General features: G+C 38.4%; 1 protein-coding gene and 1 pseudogene across 2 annotated transcripts in view; both read left to right on the top strand.

The window, feature by feature from the left end:
- GCNT1 (glucosaminyl (N-acetyl) transferase 1) overlaps positions 1-16804 on the top strand; it is a 36286-nt gene that overhangs the window by 2256 nt on the left and 17226 nt on the right. The gene's annotated exons all lie outside the window — the stretch shown is intronic.
- On the top strand, positions 14034-16251 carry LOC138175252 (pre-B-cell leukemia transcription factor 1-like; annotated as a pseudogene).

The following is a 16804-nucleotide window of genomic DNA, read 5'->3' as shown; positions in this document are numbered from 1 at the left end:
AAAATAAAACAATAGATTTACCTCTCAAGAAAACCTATATAATAAATACTACACATTATTTTCAAAGCTGGCCATCATTTCTTTGTTTCCTTATAGGTTTTCTTTTGTTCTTTGCTGTTCACTTTTTACTTTATTTACCCCCTCACTCCCACCTTACTGCCCCCAAAGAAGGCTACAGTTAAGTGAGGATATCTATATTTATATCCACATATATATATATATACATATACATATATATACACACATTCATAGATATTTATAGACATTCATATATACACATATACACTCATACACATATATGTAGGACTGTACTATGGTTATTTCCACTTTTTTCTATTTCTCTGAAGGTGAATAGTATATTTCTTGATAAATCCAAGTCTTTCTATGTTTTCCAAATCAGCCAGCTCATCATTTCCTACACCACAGCAATATTCTAACCCAATCATTTTCTATCTGAGAGATTGTCTATGAAAATTGTTTTCCCAATTTTCTGCATTCCTTCTGTTCTTGCCTACATAGGTTTTATTTATACAGACAATTTAAAATAATAAAATTATCCATTTTACACTTCAACAATGCTCTTACCTTATAATATAGTTTAAAGTCTGATAACTCCCTGAATCTGCTTTCTTTACATCTTTTTCCCCCCCTGGTTTCTTTGAAATTCCTTTTTGTTCTTCCAAATGATCTTTGTTGTCATTTTTTTTTCTAATTCAGTAAGATAATTTAATTGGAATGACATTACCCAGATAGATTAGTTAGGTAAAATTGTCGTTTTAAAAATTATATTGGCTTTACCTACCCATGAACAATAAATATTACTTCAACTATTTAGGTCTGATTTTATTTGTCTAGTTCTTTTAAATGATCTAAAACGATATTGAATAATATGGCTCACACATGGCATAGTTTCCCTATTTTTCTCTTTTGATTAAATCTATTTTAGCTTTAACTTTTATGAGATCATGACTTTTTTACATAATAAATTCTACTCCTGACCTTTATTTTATGTTTGTGTGTAGCTCTTATTTTTATAGCATTTCTTGAAATATTGTTAAATTCAAATTTCTAATCTGTTATCAATTTCTAGTTTATGGGTTGATTCATCCCATTCACATTCTAAGCTATAATAATTTGTTGTATATTTTCCTCCTTCCTATTTTTCCTCACTATCCTTCTCACCCTATTCCTATCCCTCCTCTGCTTTACTTCTACCAGATACCTTGCCCTCCTATTCCTTAACCTACCCACTCCTCCAACAGATCCTCCCTTATCCTCTCCCAGCCCCATCCCCTTGTCCTCTTACTTCTTTCTGAATGTAGAAGACTTTTATGTCCTTCTATATACACATGTTGTTCCCTTTTTAACCCATTCCTTATGAAAGTAAGGTTTCAACCCTACCTGCCCTTCCCCCACTAGCTTCTTCTGTATCATTTTTTCCTTTTATGCCTCATTTGTATGAGAAAATTACTCCTGTTTATCTCTCCTTACACAGTTTTATTTTCTTTTAGAATAACCCCCACCATACTCAGCTCAACCTAGGCCTTTCTTTCAAACTATCCAAATAAAAATCACAGTCATAAAAGTACTGATAATATTTTCATATATAAAAAGTAAATGATTTGACCTATTGAGTTCCTTATAATTGATCCTTAAGGTTTACCTCATATGTCTCCTGGATGTTATATGCTGGATTTTCCCTTAAGTTTTGCTATTTTTGCCACAAACACCTGAAAGTTTTTCAGTTCATTAAATGTTTTTTTTTTCATTCCAGATTATACTTAACTTTTCTGGGTTAGTTACCGTTGGTCATAACCTCAGTGATTTTGCTCTGCGACATATAGTTTTCTGAGACTTACAGTCCTTCATTATAGTAGATGCTAGGTCTTGTGTAATCTTTAATGTAGCTCCACAATATTAAAATTTTTTTCTTGTTGCTTCCAGTATTTTTTCCTTAACCTGGGAGCTTTGAAACTTGAATATGATACTCCTATAAAGTTTCCCTCCTGGGATCTCTTTCAGATGATGATTAGAGGATTTTTTTTCTTCTATTTCTGCTTTGCCTTCTTGTTCTGGAACTTCAAGGCAATTTTCCTTGATAATTTCTTGTAATATTGTATCTAGATTCTTTTTTAATTGTAACTTTCAGGTGGTTTGATTTTTGTTATATTATTTCTTCTCAATTTATTCTCTAGATCAGTTGTTTTTCTGATGAGGCATTTCACAATCTCTTCTACTTTTTCATTCTTTTGATTTTGTTTTATTATTTCTTGGTGTCTTAGAACATCATTAGCTTCCCTTTGCCAATTCCAGTTTTTGAGGAATTATTTTTTTCCAAAAGTTTTTGATTCTCTATTTTAAATTGGTTGACTTTCTTTTCATAATTTTATTGATTTCCTTAGATTGCTCTTATTTTTTCCCCTGATTTTTACATGACCTCTCTTATTTGATTTTTAAAGGCCTTTTAAATCTTCTAAGAACTTATTTTGTGCTTGGGACCATTTGACATTTCTCATTGAAAAAAGAGTGACTTTTTTTTGGCTCCATTATCTTCCTCTTAAATATGAATACCATTCCCATAGTAGCTATCTATGGGTAGGTTCTTTCTCCTTTGCTTGTTCATTTTAATTTATTTATTTGTTTTATTTTGTTTTTAGTAGCTATTAGTATAATCAAATTCAAGTCCTGAGGCATGGGGAATAATGCCCCAAACCTCAGGTCCTTCTTACTGTTATTTTCTGAAATCTGTCCTAGGGCTCAACATTGAGCTCTCTTCTCCACTCCTGAGCCACTGCTAGACCCCACCTCCCCAAGTCAGCAAGCCAAGTCAATAAGCATTTAATAAGTACCTTCTATGGTGCTAGGCAGCAAGGTGGATTAAGCTTGGGACATAGAGTTAGGAAGACCTGAGTTCAAACCCTGCTTCAAACATTTACTAGTTGGGTGGCTCAGGGCATGTCATTTTAACATCTCTCTGCCTCCATTTCCTCATCTGTAAAATGGGATAATAATAGCACTGACCTCACATGGTTGTTGTGAGGATCTGAGTTAACAGTTAAAGCTCTTTGGAATCCTTAAAGCACTACATACATATTAGATATTTTTATTATTATGTGTCATGTATTGTGCTAAACACTGGAGGTACAAGGGCAAAAATGGTCTCTGTTCTCTAGGAGCTCACAGGGAAACAATATGTGTACAAACAAGATACAGGATAAAGTAATGATTATCTCGAAGAGAAGGCAGTAGCATTCAGGGGGATTAGGAGAGGCTTCTTGCAGAAGGTGGGATTATAACAAAGAAGGAAACCAGTGAAAGGAGGCAGAAGTGAGAGGAGAGAGAATTACAGGCATGGTGGACTGTCAGTAAGAGTGCATAAAGTAAGAAGATGGACAGTTTTGTTTAAAGAAGAACCAAGAGGCTGGAGGGCTAGAGTAACTGGTGGAGAGCTAAGAAGTGGGCAGATTATAAACAGCTTCATTAGTCACATAGAGAATTTTATATTTAAACCTAGAGGTAATAGGGAGCCACTAGCATAGGTTCCTAGAGTGGGCAATACCTCCTCCTTGGGAGTGCTGGAATGATCCAAAGGGCAGTAGTAGCCTTGGGTACACTTGGGGGGCATTGAAAAAAATATGGAGGTGGTGGAAGCATAAAGAAAGAAGGGAAGAAAATTTTGAAAATCCATTCATATATGTTTCATTTGTTGTGTAATAGAGTTAAAGTCATAGTGATTACATTATTTTCCAAATAAACACACAAAATACAAGTTTAATCAATCAGTCATTAAGTCTGCTGACAGGTTTTAACAAGCAAGTGTTGGCAGGCAAGTATGTCCTGCATGGTTGGGAAGTCCAGCATGCACTGGCAGGAATATATGCACAGTACTATATGGTTACATGATACAGTATTTGCATCATCAAAATTTGAATGCAGGAAAATCCACAAATTTACAATAAATTATTAAGCTGAAAATGTCATTTTAAAAAATTTATATTTTATTGAAATAATGCAAATTAAAAAAACAACAACAACACTAGAGGATTAAAAAAAAGCAGATTTCCAGAGGGGTGCTGAGTAATTTTTTTTAAAGGCAGCAATAGGCCAACTAAATTTGGGGAACCTCTGCTTAGAGTTCACTGAATAGAAAGGTGACATGGTCAGACCTTGTAACACCAATCAACCCAGCACATTTGAGGGCTGCTGCTGTGAAAATATATGTGTGTGTGTATCTATATATACCACATATATACATATATATAGCTTTAGGGTCAAATAATACAGTATAATAAGCACTCTACTCAAAACTAAACCTTATTCAAGAAAATAAAGCATTCACAATTCCTAACAATATTACCACATGGTAATATTGGTGTCCACATGGCCTCAAACAAACACAAAAGTATATAACATAACATAGCATATCCCCACCTTATACATTCTTTGGGGGTCCAAAATCTTTGGGGATCCAAAATCTTTGGGGAGTGAGCAATCAGCTCCTCTTCCCTCAGGTACTGTGCAAAATACTTGTTTATATAATCAGGGGATCCCAGGCCAGGGTCTTCCCATAATGCAGCACATCCCCAGGGGTAGCAGAGAACACAGCACCCTCCATCCCAGGTCACAGTAGGTTACAATCCCCTCAATCCAAACAGTGTCCAAGTAAAGTCCTCTTAGGGGTGTGTCCTTCTCCCCATGCTGCTGTTGCAGGCTCTCACCTGGCACTCTCAGGTGCACACATGCTTTAATGAACCAAATAGTTAAAAACCAAGTCTTAAAACTGCTCCAGCCCCAGCTTCCAGGTCCTGAGGGGTGGCTGGGAAACAGAGCCAACAGGGTTGACCCCTGGGGCCACAGCACTTTCCCCCCCTTCCACCATAGATAACTACACCCTCTCTCCCAACCCATCCCAGGGAAACAGAGCTGGAAAGCATGCTCACTGCTTCTGTCCTGCTTCAAAGCCTCCATCTTGACTGGGAGCTGAGTCCCAAGCTCTGGGGTTCCTCCTTCTGTGGATCTCCTCCTTCTCCAGGGGCCAACCACTCCTAGCTCCTGCCTGGGTTCCCATGCAGGTAACTCTCTGTTTCTGCTCCATGTCTCACCTAACAGGGGAAGGGACCGCTCCATCCAAGCTCTCTCTGCTCCTGCACAGCAGGCTCCAGGGGCTCCCGCTCCCAGCTTTTGTCTCTGACTTGCACCACCTCAACTCTGGGGCAGCTCATCCTCCCCTGGCCTTACATGGGGAGGGCCTGCTCTGGTCTGGGCTCTGCGAAAAGCAAAATATTACAATAACTGGGAAATAACAGACAACTATCCTAGTTCCACTAAATCCCATACTTTCTTCAAAGGGGTTAACAATCCTACTTCTATCAGTCAAGTGTTCCAGTGTTTTCGCAAGGGTTGGTATCAGAGGTTTCCTCTCTGCTATCAGAGTTCTCGATCTATTAACAACATCCACCTTTTCAGGGGTCAGCATCCTGAAAGTGGAGAAAATATATCACCAGACTGGGTTCACATTCATAGCTGGGGAGGAGGGGAGCTTGATAACAGCTGAACGTCTTTCCATGAGCGAACCCCAGGGCAGTATCTCACCTCAAAATATGTATATACATATACTTTTAACTAATAGGCTGAGAGCCAGGAGGCACCAAAGCCTGTGACTCAGTACACGTGGGGAAAACCTTCATGACTCAACACCTAATGTGTTACAGCTGTGAATTGCCAGGGTTCAAAGGAGATTGATTGGTCTTTCAATTGATCCTACAATTTAGCATGAGCCTAGGAATCTGAACTCTAAAAAAAAACCCCAAAAACAAAAATCCCACCTTTCTTGCACTCACAGACCTATACTTTAGAAAGACCAATTTGATAGTGGAGGGGCTGGAATAGAGTAGGGAGAGACTTGAGGTATGGAGACCAACCAGCAGTCCAAGTGTGGGGTGATGAGGGTCTACATCAGGATGCTGACAGTATTAGAGGAGAGAAGGTGTGTGTGTGTGTATATATATATATGTATATATATATATATATATGTATATATGTATATATGTGTATGTATATATATGTATGTATATATATATATCAGAGATGTTATGAAATTATAAACAACTGGACTTGGCAGCTGATTAGATAAGGGATGCATGTGAGAGTGAGAAATCTAGGATGACAGCCCGGTTGCAAACCTGGGTGACTGAATGATGGTGCCTCCACCATGATAGAAGAATTAGAAGGGAGGGCTGGGGACCATACTGAGTTCAGTTTTGGACATGCTGAGTTTAAGATGTCTATAGGACATCCATTTTGAGATATCAAATAGGCAGTTGGAGATGTGAGACTGGAGGTCTGGAGATACATCAGAGCAGAGCAAATGGATCTGGGAGTCATCTGCATAGAGAAAATAATCAAAACCATGGGAACTGATGAGATCACTTTGCGAAATAACCAGTGCAATGGCCAAAAAAAAAAAAAAAGGCAAGAAATCAAATGTTGCCATTGAGTTACAGAAAAAAGGCCACTTCTTCTGGGTGGTATATGGGAAGGGGAATAATGTGTGAGGTAAATGAGTCAGGCAATGGCCTCAATAGAAATAGTGAGGTTCAGAAGAGGGTTTAGTTTGAGGGGAAAGATAACAAGTTCTGTCTTGGATGTGCATTTGAGATGTCCTCTGGGATATCTAATTTGAAATGCTTGGAGTCGTTGTTTTTACAGGTATTGGAGGTGATTGGGAGATGAGCTCAAGCAAGTTCCTGCTCTCACTCTGCCATCTTGGCTCTGCCTCTAATTTGAAATGCTGAATAGGCAAGTGGTGATATGGGACAGGACTTAGGAGAGAGACCAGGGATGGATATATAGATGTGGGAGTCATCAGCATGAGATGATAAACCCACTGATACTGATAAGGAACCTAGAGGGCAAAAATAAATTGTTATCTGGAGCGCATTTTTCCATTTAATCTGGGATTTGAGGGGTGGCTAGGTGGCGCAGTGAATAGAGCCCTGGAGTCAGGAGGACCTGAGTTCAAATCCAACCTCAGACACTTAATACAAAAACTAGCTGTGTGACCTTGGGCAAGTCACTTAACCCCAATTGCCCTCCAAAAAAGCAAAAAAAATAATAATGTAGGATGAGTCCTGGGTTGGTTTGTGGGTTAGCTCACAGATGACCATTTATCCCATAATTTGGCTGAAATAATATAGATTCATAATTAAGAGGGTAGCAAAAATAGTGAATAATATTATTGAAAACGAGGATGCTTAGGATTTTTTAAAAAAATATGTTATTTGAAATGTCATAGAGAGACAGCCTGGCCTAGTGAATAGAAAGCAGGACTTTGTGATAGGAAGGCCTGGGTTCAGTTCCTGCCTTAGACTTATTAGCAGTGTGACCCTGGACAAATCAGTTCACCTCTCAATGCCTTCAGGCAAATCTCTAGCATTACCGTATTTTCACTGCATAATCATCATAGATTTTATGCCAGATTTTTCATGCAAAAAAGTGGGGTATGACAATTATATGATGTTTTTAAAAAATAATCATGCCAGTATTTAAAATTGTGCTTAAAAATCATTTATTAATAAAACTGTCTTTGGTGCAAGATTAGGATGCACAGAATTCTCCTGAACATACATTAGAATTGGGAAGATGCTAGTCTTACTATCACGTGACTTACAGCAGTTTTGCCTGCCCACCTCTAAAATCTGCTCTAAACAAACTGCACAAGTGACTTTTCAAGAATATGCTGAGGATTCGAGACTTCTAAGCTCCAGGCTCCCAGTCCTGGAGAGATAAATGCGTATCCATGTACCACTGGTGAGTGCATTGCTGCTCTGTTGACCTTTTAAGGGCATGAGGAACAGAATTATACCATGAGGCGATTATTTGACAAAAGGTTACACACCAATTTTTGGACTGAAAAAAAAACCAAAAAAACAAGGAATTCAGTGCTTTTTTGTAAGGGCGGGGTAGAGGGGCAAAATACCCTTCTTCCAGACTGCACCTTCTTGGAGAGTTCTGAACTCTTCACCCCAACTGCTGTGTAGTCAGATGTAGGATCCAGAGACTTTCAGTAACCAGGGGTGAGCTCTTCCTTCATGGGCCCCACCCTAATCCCTCCCTTGCATCAATCAATCAAGAAATATTTACTAAGCACTTATGTTCCAGGCACTTTGCTAAGCCTTGGAGATAAAGGAAAAGTAGAAACAGCTTCAGGCCTTTGTTTCCTTCCCACTTACTCTGTGCAATGGTATTCTAGGGTTTCTCTCAAAACAGGGAAACAAGGTCAAGCAGATTTCTTCCCCAGGTCTTCTTCCCATGGAAATGATGTTTTTGTGAATGCAGGTAGTTTCATAGAAATGCTTATTCAACATAGTTTCATTACCTTCTCTTTCCCTTCCCTTACAACTGCTATTTAAATCTGGGTTTTGACCAGATCTTTTATGTGATCATGTAACTTATTTTCATGATCATATATTTTCTAGATATTATTTTTATACTACTTATAGGTTATTACTGTTAATGGGTGATAGCTTACATATGCCCATAACTCTCTCTGCTTCTCTTTGTGATCATACTTTTGATTCCTTGGAGAGAGAGGTGATCTAACAAGCCACATGCCATCACCCAAAGAATGTTACTATTAAAAATACAGATTTTTGTGACAGGAAAAGTGGCTTAGGATGGTTGGAACTGTTCAGATATGTTCCAGCCCCCTTTCTTCCCCTTATTCAATTCTGAGCCTAGCTCATTGTCCATGTGCTGTAATTTTCCAGGTTGTGTGTATTGGTGGAATACCATCAGCCAGTATGTTGCTTTAAGTAAGGAGGATTTTGTTGTCCTCTTTAGAGTTTAGTTTCTCAGGATCCATGACCATGGCAATGTCTAGCTTCCAGGTGTTAGATAATAACTCCCAGAATATCCCCAAGGATCCTAGATAGTAATTCCTAGAATCATAGTGAGAGGCAGTCCTTCTGACACTGCACCATGAGATATAGGGGTAACAATGTGATATTGACTATGCCTGCACAGAATGACAATATTGCTAATATCGTGAGCTTAACATTGACAAGATGCCTTCTTTTTCTGTTGCCCTATAAAGCAAGTGGTCACTGGTCAGTGAATGGGGAACTCGTCTGGGATTTGGTAATGCACAGAAGAATGCATGTACTTTCCTCAGTTGGCCTCCACTGAGGCTTGAGGGGATTTAGGAGAGTGGACAAGTTGGAATGCTGTATCTGTCTTGATTGACCCCATCAAGAAGTAGGGGTAGTTGCCTCCCCTATTCACCCACTTCTGTAAGAAGGAGATGGTTGGGGTGAAATAACTTGCTCAAGGTTACACGGCCAGTTATTTCTGCGTGGGGTGCTAAATATCTGAGCCCGGATTTGATCCCAGGTCATCCCGACTCTGGGGCCGGTGCTCTTACTCACTGCGCCACCTGGCCGCCCCTATCAGCAACCCTTTTGAGAAGACTAGACTAGAATAAAGTAAGATTATTAACCTCTACAAAGCTGTCTTCCTGTCCTTCCTGTCTGACCAGATCAAGAGTGAACCTGTTAGAGGCTGGAGTCCAAAAACTCCAGTGCCTTCTGTGTGTTACATGTGAAACAGTTGCCCATCCAACTTCATGTCATAATGTGGACATTAGATAGTCTTCATCCATTTGGGTTTCCCTTTATGAATGATAAGATAAATCTCTTGAGTAGTCTTAAATCTAGTTGAAGACACCTTGCAGTACTCTGAGGCTTGATGCAGTCAGCACAACATCAACCAGAATCAGACATATGTGTGTATTTATATAAATAGATATACTTATAGATCTATATATTTATATTACTATATGTATGTATATGTGTGTCCACATATATGTATTTATGGGTATATGTATACACACAAACACACACACATATATCCACATACCATATTATGTGCACTTCTGTTTATCAGTTATTTGTTTGGAGATGGATAGCATCTTCCTTCACAGGTCCTTTGTAGTTGATTTGATTATTTGTAATATTTAGAATAACTGTCATTTACAGTTATTGTTCAAACAACAATGTTGTTACTGTATACAATGTTCTCTTGGTTCTGCACATTTCATTCATCTTTATTTCATGCAAGTCTTTCCATGTCTTTCTAAAATCAACCATTACAGTAGTAATATTCCATCACAATCACATACCACAACTTGTTTAGCCATTCACCACTAGATGAGCATCCTCTCAATTTCTGTTCTTTGACACCACAAAGAGAGATGCTGTAAATATTAGAATATAGAGGTTCTTTTCCTTTTTCCCTGATCACCTTCAGAAACAGACCTGACGGTGGTACTGCTGGGTCAAAGGGAATAATACAGAGTTCTATATCTCTTTGGGCATAATTCCAGACAGTTCTCCAAAATGATTGGATCAGTTCACAGTTCCACCAATAGTTTATTAGTGTCCCAATTTTTCAATATCCTCTCCAACATTTGCCACTTTTCACTTCTCTCATTTTAGCCAGTCTGATGGGTGTGAGATGATATTTCAAAGTTGTTTTAATTTGCATTTCTCTAATCAATAATGATTTAGGGCATTTTTTCATATGAATATAGATAGCTTTGATTTCTTTTTTTTTTTAAAGCAATTGGGGTTAAGTAACTTGCTCAAGGTTACACGGCCAGGTGTTTCTGGGTGGGTGCTAAGTGTTTGAGCCCAGATTTGATCCCAGGTCATCCCGACTCTGGGGCCAGTGCTCTTACTCGCTGAGCCACCTGGCCACCCTGATAGCTTTGATTTCTTCATCCAAAAACTGCCTGTTCGTGTTCTTTGACCATTTTATCAGTTGGGGAATGACTCATATCCTTATAAATTTGACAGAGTTCTCTATATATTTGAAACATCCAAATATCCAAGAAACTATCTGTAAATTTCCCCCCAAAATTTTCTGTTTTCCTTCTAATCTTGACTACATTGATTTTATTTGTACAAAACATTTTTAATTTAGTGTAATTAAATTATACATTTTATATAAATGTATACATTTTATATTATAATTATACATTTTACATCTCATAATGCTCTCTATCTCTTGCTTATTCATAAATTCTTCTCCTATCCAAAAGTATGATAAGTAGAAAATTCACTTTTAAAAACATGTTGTGGTAAAATATATCAGGTGCTTCAGTTCTGGATGCTTTGAGTAAAAGATCAAAATGATAATGATAGGAGCCCACAGATTGGATAAAAACACTTTTCTACATAGACTTCAGTTATTTGTGTAACTAAAGATGTAGTCTGAAGCAGAATATAATTTCTAAAATCCTGCCTTCCCCCTTATATTTTCATCAAGGATACCTTCACTGTGTACATAGATAATTCTCATAAACATTTTATAGACATGAGAAAGTCAGCACATAAATTGTCATTATGATGCGTGTCTTGACTGCTTTTTTGTGGCAATAATACCATCCATGTGGGGGCTCTCAAACTTATGACTTCAGTGTCAGCAACTCCTGACCCAATGTTAAACACTTTGCTAAATGAGATGTGCCTGTCAATATGACATTAAATCTGCTGACTGGATTATAAGACTTTCAATACACACTCACATTGTTAATCATAAAAATATAATAACAATTACTTAATGTTTAAGGTTTATGAAGCACTCTCCTCGCACATCTGTCAAGTAGGTAGTATAAGTGTTATTTCTGTGTTCACATAATAGCCTGAGAAGGTAACTTAACTCAGGGTAACATGGCTATTTGGGGTCAGAGACAGAACTTAGAGTCAGGTCTTTGGGCTCCAAGTTCAGTTGCTTCTCATTAGCATACTGCCTACACCCCTCCATCTTTAACACTTTTCCATCCCTGATATGAAGCTTTGGTTGAGAAACAGAGGGATTCCACAGCACAGAGAAGTTGGGGAAAACTGACCTAATCTAGTTCCTTTATGTTTATAGATGAGGTAATGAGTGAGGCCCAGGGAGTTTGAGTAACTTGGTTGAGGTGACAGAGTGAGTTAATCATAGAGCTAAGATTCTGACCTCAAGGCCCAATTTATAGACATTTCCTGTTATATCATACAGTGTAAAGCTAGCAGTTTCCTGGTTTGTTTGTTTTTTCAGCTATAAATTTGGTACTCAAAAATACCTTAAGCCTGTGTTTTGTTTCCTAACTGTAATTTTGAATAACTTAGTGTACTTCAATTTCCTTATCTGTTTAAGAGGCTATTTAACAAAATGCATCTACAGATAAAGATCTGTAGATCTGCAGATAAAGACATGCAATATTCCCTTCTTCCAACAAGTATTTGAGAGGATATTTTATTCATAGTGCTGGAAGTTCTATGAAGAACTAGAATAAGAAAAAAAGTGGACTACTTCCTGTTTTGAAAGTTCCTTTCTGCTCCCTGTGTATGTCTGACATTATCTGATGAAACTGAATATTCAAAGGTTTAAAATAAGCTAGTTGCATGACCTTTGGGCAAGTTTTTTTATCCTCTCTGGTCCTCATTTTTTTTTTTTAAGCAATCGGGGTAAAGTAACTTGCTCAAGGTTACACGGCCAGTTATTTCTGGGTGTGGTGCTAAGTATCTGAGCCCAGATTTGATCCAGGTCATCCCAACACTGGAGCCAGTGCTCTTACTCACTGAGCCACCTGGCCGCCCCTCTGGTCCTCATTTTCTTCATCTGTAATATGAAGCAGTGGGATTAGAATCTTAGAATCTGCATTCAAAGAAAGAACTGATAAATAGAAAGTATGTATAGAATAATTTTACATACATACATATATATGTATATATATGTGTGTGTGTGTGTGTATACATACACACACATACACATGTATTTGTGTCTAATGGTAACCATCTCTAGGGAATGGGGAGAGAAGAAAAAGGAAAAAAATTTACATGATAACTTTATTATATATTTAAAAGGAATAGCAAGTTATACATAATAAATTTGCATTTCGTGTGTTATCATCTTTTTTATTATGCTGTGTTATGAAATTGTTTGTTTGAATTCCATAAATTAAAAATAAGATGAATTTTTTTTGAGGAAGGAAAGCATGGCAATTAAGATTAAGTGACTTGCCCAAGGTCACACAGCTAGTAAGTTTCAAGTGTCTGAGGTTGGATTTGAACTCAGGTTCTTCTGACTCCAGGGCTGGTACTCTATTCACTGCGCAACCTAGCTGCCAAATAAAAATTTTTTTGGAGGGGGGAAGGCAAGGCAATTGGGGTTGAGTGACTTGCCCAAGGTCACATAACTAGTTAAGTGTCAAATGTCTGAGGTTGCATTTGAACTCAAGTCTTCCTGATTCCAGGGACAGTGCTCTATTCACTGTGCCACCTAGCCACCCCCAATAATAAAGTTATGGGAAACTCAAATGTTATCTACTTAAATTATGAGTCCCTTTTTGCTACTTCTGTCATCTAAGTAACCATCATAGGTGGAAAAATTTGTAATATGGCTTCTGGTAGAAAAGGGCCATATTACGGGAAGAACAGTTTAAGGGGGGAAAGAGACCCTTCTGTTTTTCCAAATAAAATATATTCTATGGTGACTCACTTCTTGGGGTTCCTTTTAATAGATTTTACATGGTTTTTGCACAAACTTTTTTTTCTCTCAAAAGTACTATTTTCATGTACACATTTACTTTAAAAACAGGGATAATTACCATAAAACTTGATGAAAAAATACCATGGTACCAACAACTATGTTTTTTAGCAACTGTGAGTTGCCATTTCAGTTGTTTACTTTAATGGATCAACACTAAACTTCAGCTAATATCACCTTTGAAGAAGAATAATCAAAATTCATCAACTGAACTTTAGTCATCAGGTTAATTCCCTGTCTCTCTAAGGGACTGATGCCTTTATTCAGAACCCTAGGCAAGCATGCTGGGGTAGGGGTGGCAGGACACTCCAGTCTGTCTCAATACTTGCAAGATGAGGCTGGAGGGACCAAGGGGGAGGGAGGGAAAAAGTGGGACATTTTATAGCAATTATGACCATCACAGAACCAAAGTTTTGAAGAAGCAACAGTCCAAGAAACACGCATTAAACTGCCACAGAATGAAGCCTGCCTTGTTTAATGTGTTGTGAGAAATCAAAGGAAAAACAGTGTTAAGTATCTGAGGAGCTCAGTAAGAAGAGCCAACAGCCCCCCAGCTGATGTGATCGGATAACGTGCTGTTGGCAGAGCTGGCTCAGATAACTCAGTTGAGCTTTCCGACTACAGAGGCAATCTCTCACAAATCCAACAGATCTGTCACACAAAACTGAAGAAATGTGAACGGGCATGCTAACGAGTTCACCTCCCATGTGATGAACCAGCTTTATGAATAAAGCCAGAGCAGGCCCATCTCACCAAAGGAGACTGAAAAAGCATCGTCCACTGCAAATGCAGCCCATGCAGAGCACATATGAAGCGGTCATGATCCTGCACTCCCGGTTTTTGGATGCTAGCATTCCAGATGGAATTTCAACAAGCAAGCCACAGAAATCCTGAATGAGTGTTTCTATTCCCATCTCAGCAACCCTTACCCCAGTGAGGAAGCCAAAGAGGAGCTAGCTGACCAAGAAAGGTGGCATTACAATGTTTCACAGGTGTCAAACTGGTTTGGAAATGTGAATCTGGTACAAGAAGGACATAGGTAACTTTCAAGAGACAGCCAGTATTTATGCTACCAGTGTGTCAGCCCATAGAGACCAAGCTAACTCAGTCTCGACTCCCAATTCAACTGGTTCTTCCAGTTCTTTTAACATGTCAAACTCTGGAGATCATTCATGAACATGCAGTCACTCAATGGGGATTCTTCCAAGGGGTCCAAATTGGAGCCAACATGCATTCACAGGTGGCTACCCTTCATTCATTGTGTTATCAGCCAGAGAGAGGGATACAGTGATGAACTTGCAAACAGTCAGATGTACAGTCCACAGGGTACCAGTCTTGGGAGGCAGCATGGCACAGTGGATAGATGACTGACCTTGGAAAAAGGAAGAACTGTGTTCAGGTCCTGCCCCTGACACAGCTGGCTATGTAAACATGAGCTAATGGAGGTTGGCAGGATGCTACTACCCTTTCTTCAGTGACCTCCCTGGCTGTGTTCACTCTGATACCTCCAACTGATCTCCCAGCAATTACATCACTGACTGATATCATGCCCCAAACTGGGGGGCTAGGACAGGAGGGAGTGTCTCTCGTCAGTGCTGAAAGCAGTCAGACTGGAGGTCAAAGCAATCAGCAGGCACCATAAGGGTCTCCTCTTCTCATCTTCCAGATGCTATTTTACCTTCTACCAGCCCTGTTTGCTTCATCCTCCCTGCACCTTTCTCTTGCCCATGACTTCTGCAACATCACTGAAGGATATTTTCAACCGTTAAAGGCATTTTTAAAAAGAGGAAAAGGATGAATTACCAAAAAAAGTTAATAAATGTACTTAATACGTTTAAAGAAAATTGCTATGAATTGTCATTTGAGTTGTTCATATTAGTGGATAAACACTAAACTTCGGCTAATATCAACTTTGAAGAAGAATAATCAAATTCATTAACTGGGCTTTAGACTCCAGGTTAATTCTGTCTCTCTACAGATTGATGCCTTTATTTAGGATCCTGGGCAAGCACGTGAAAATTCTGGCTCAATCATATTCTCTACATGTAAAATGCAAGATTTTTGAAACTGTGGAAAATTTAGACACTCGATTCCCCATCCCCCTCCGACCAAGTATGCCATAATTAAGGTAGCTCTCTCATACACATGAATCCTTTAGGAGTAGAAGTTACTAAACAGAGGCACAGTTTTAAAGTATTATAACTTTTCTTTACCTCATTTAGAACATGTTTACTTAGAGTTGACTATAGATGAATACTTTCTACCTTTCTTCTGTCCTTAATATGTTATCATTATGGTAATCTGGATCCTTGTGTTGTCTGTGAACATGGATTATGTTTTATCTAGTCTTTTTTTTTTATCACCTTAAGTACCGCTACAATGCTTTGCCCATCAGAGGTAGATACTCAGATGTTTGAGTAAGTGTAAAATTCACTAAACATGAGTTTCTTCATTTTTGAAATGGGGATGGGATTTCTTGAAATACCTCATGAGGTTACTGGGGAAATTGTTTTGCAGTAGAGCATTTTTTTTTTAAGAATAACTACGAGTCTGGGGGTGGCTAGGTGGCACAGTGAATAGAGCACCGGCCCTGGAGTCAGGAGGACCTGAGTTCAAATCCAGCCCCAGACACTTAACAAAAATAAAAACTAGCCATGTGACCTTGGGCAAGTCACTTAACCCCAATTGCCCTCCAAAAAGCAAAAAAAAAAAAAAAAAGAATAACTTGAGTCTTCATAAAAGCAGGGAAAGGGGAAGAAGGGAATAAACATTTATTAAGGGCCTACTATGTGTTAGGTACTGTGTGAAGCATTTTACAAATATTATCTCATAACATGATAAGTACTGTTATTACTCCCCATTTTACAATTGAGGAAACTGAGACAGACAAAGATTAAGTGATTTTTCTCAAGGTTACACATCATGAAAGCCCCTACCCTCAGGATTCCACCTTCTATGCTAAAATTCTGTTAATGAGCATTCACTAAAACATAGTTCTTTGATTTCATCTGGAGGGATGTCATTCTTGTTGACTTTTGTGGCTTAAAAGTATGATTTTTTCTTGAATAATCATTTCTTTTTTTGCCCTCCCAATATCATATATCTCATTGATATAATAATGATAAAAGCAACTTACATCCTCTCTTTGAATCATCTTGACTTCCAACTCATCAATTTCCCAGCTCTCATGAATTTCCATCTTAGGAAGACCTGA

The sequence above is a fragment of the Petaurus breviceps genome, unplaced genomic scaffold (assembly GCF_028583685.1).
Source record: "Petaurus breviceps papuanus isolate PSGF00001 unplaced genomic scaffold, PetGlider_PUasm1.0 138, whole genome shotgun sequence".
Classification (NCBI taxonomy): domain Eukaryota; kingdom Metazoa; phylum Chordata; class Mammalia; order Diprotodontia; family Petauridae; genus Petaurus; species Petaurus breviceps.
Note: the sequence above shows the minus strand (reverse complement) of the source record. Positions and strands in the feature narration are given on the sequence as shown.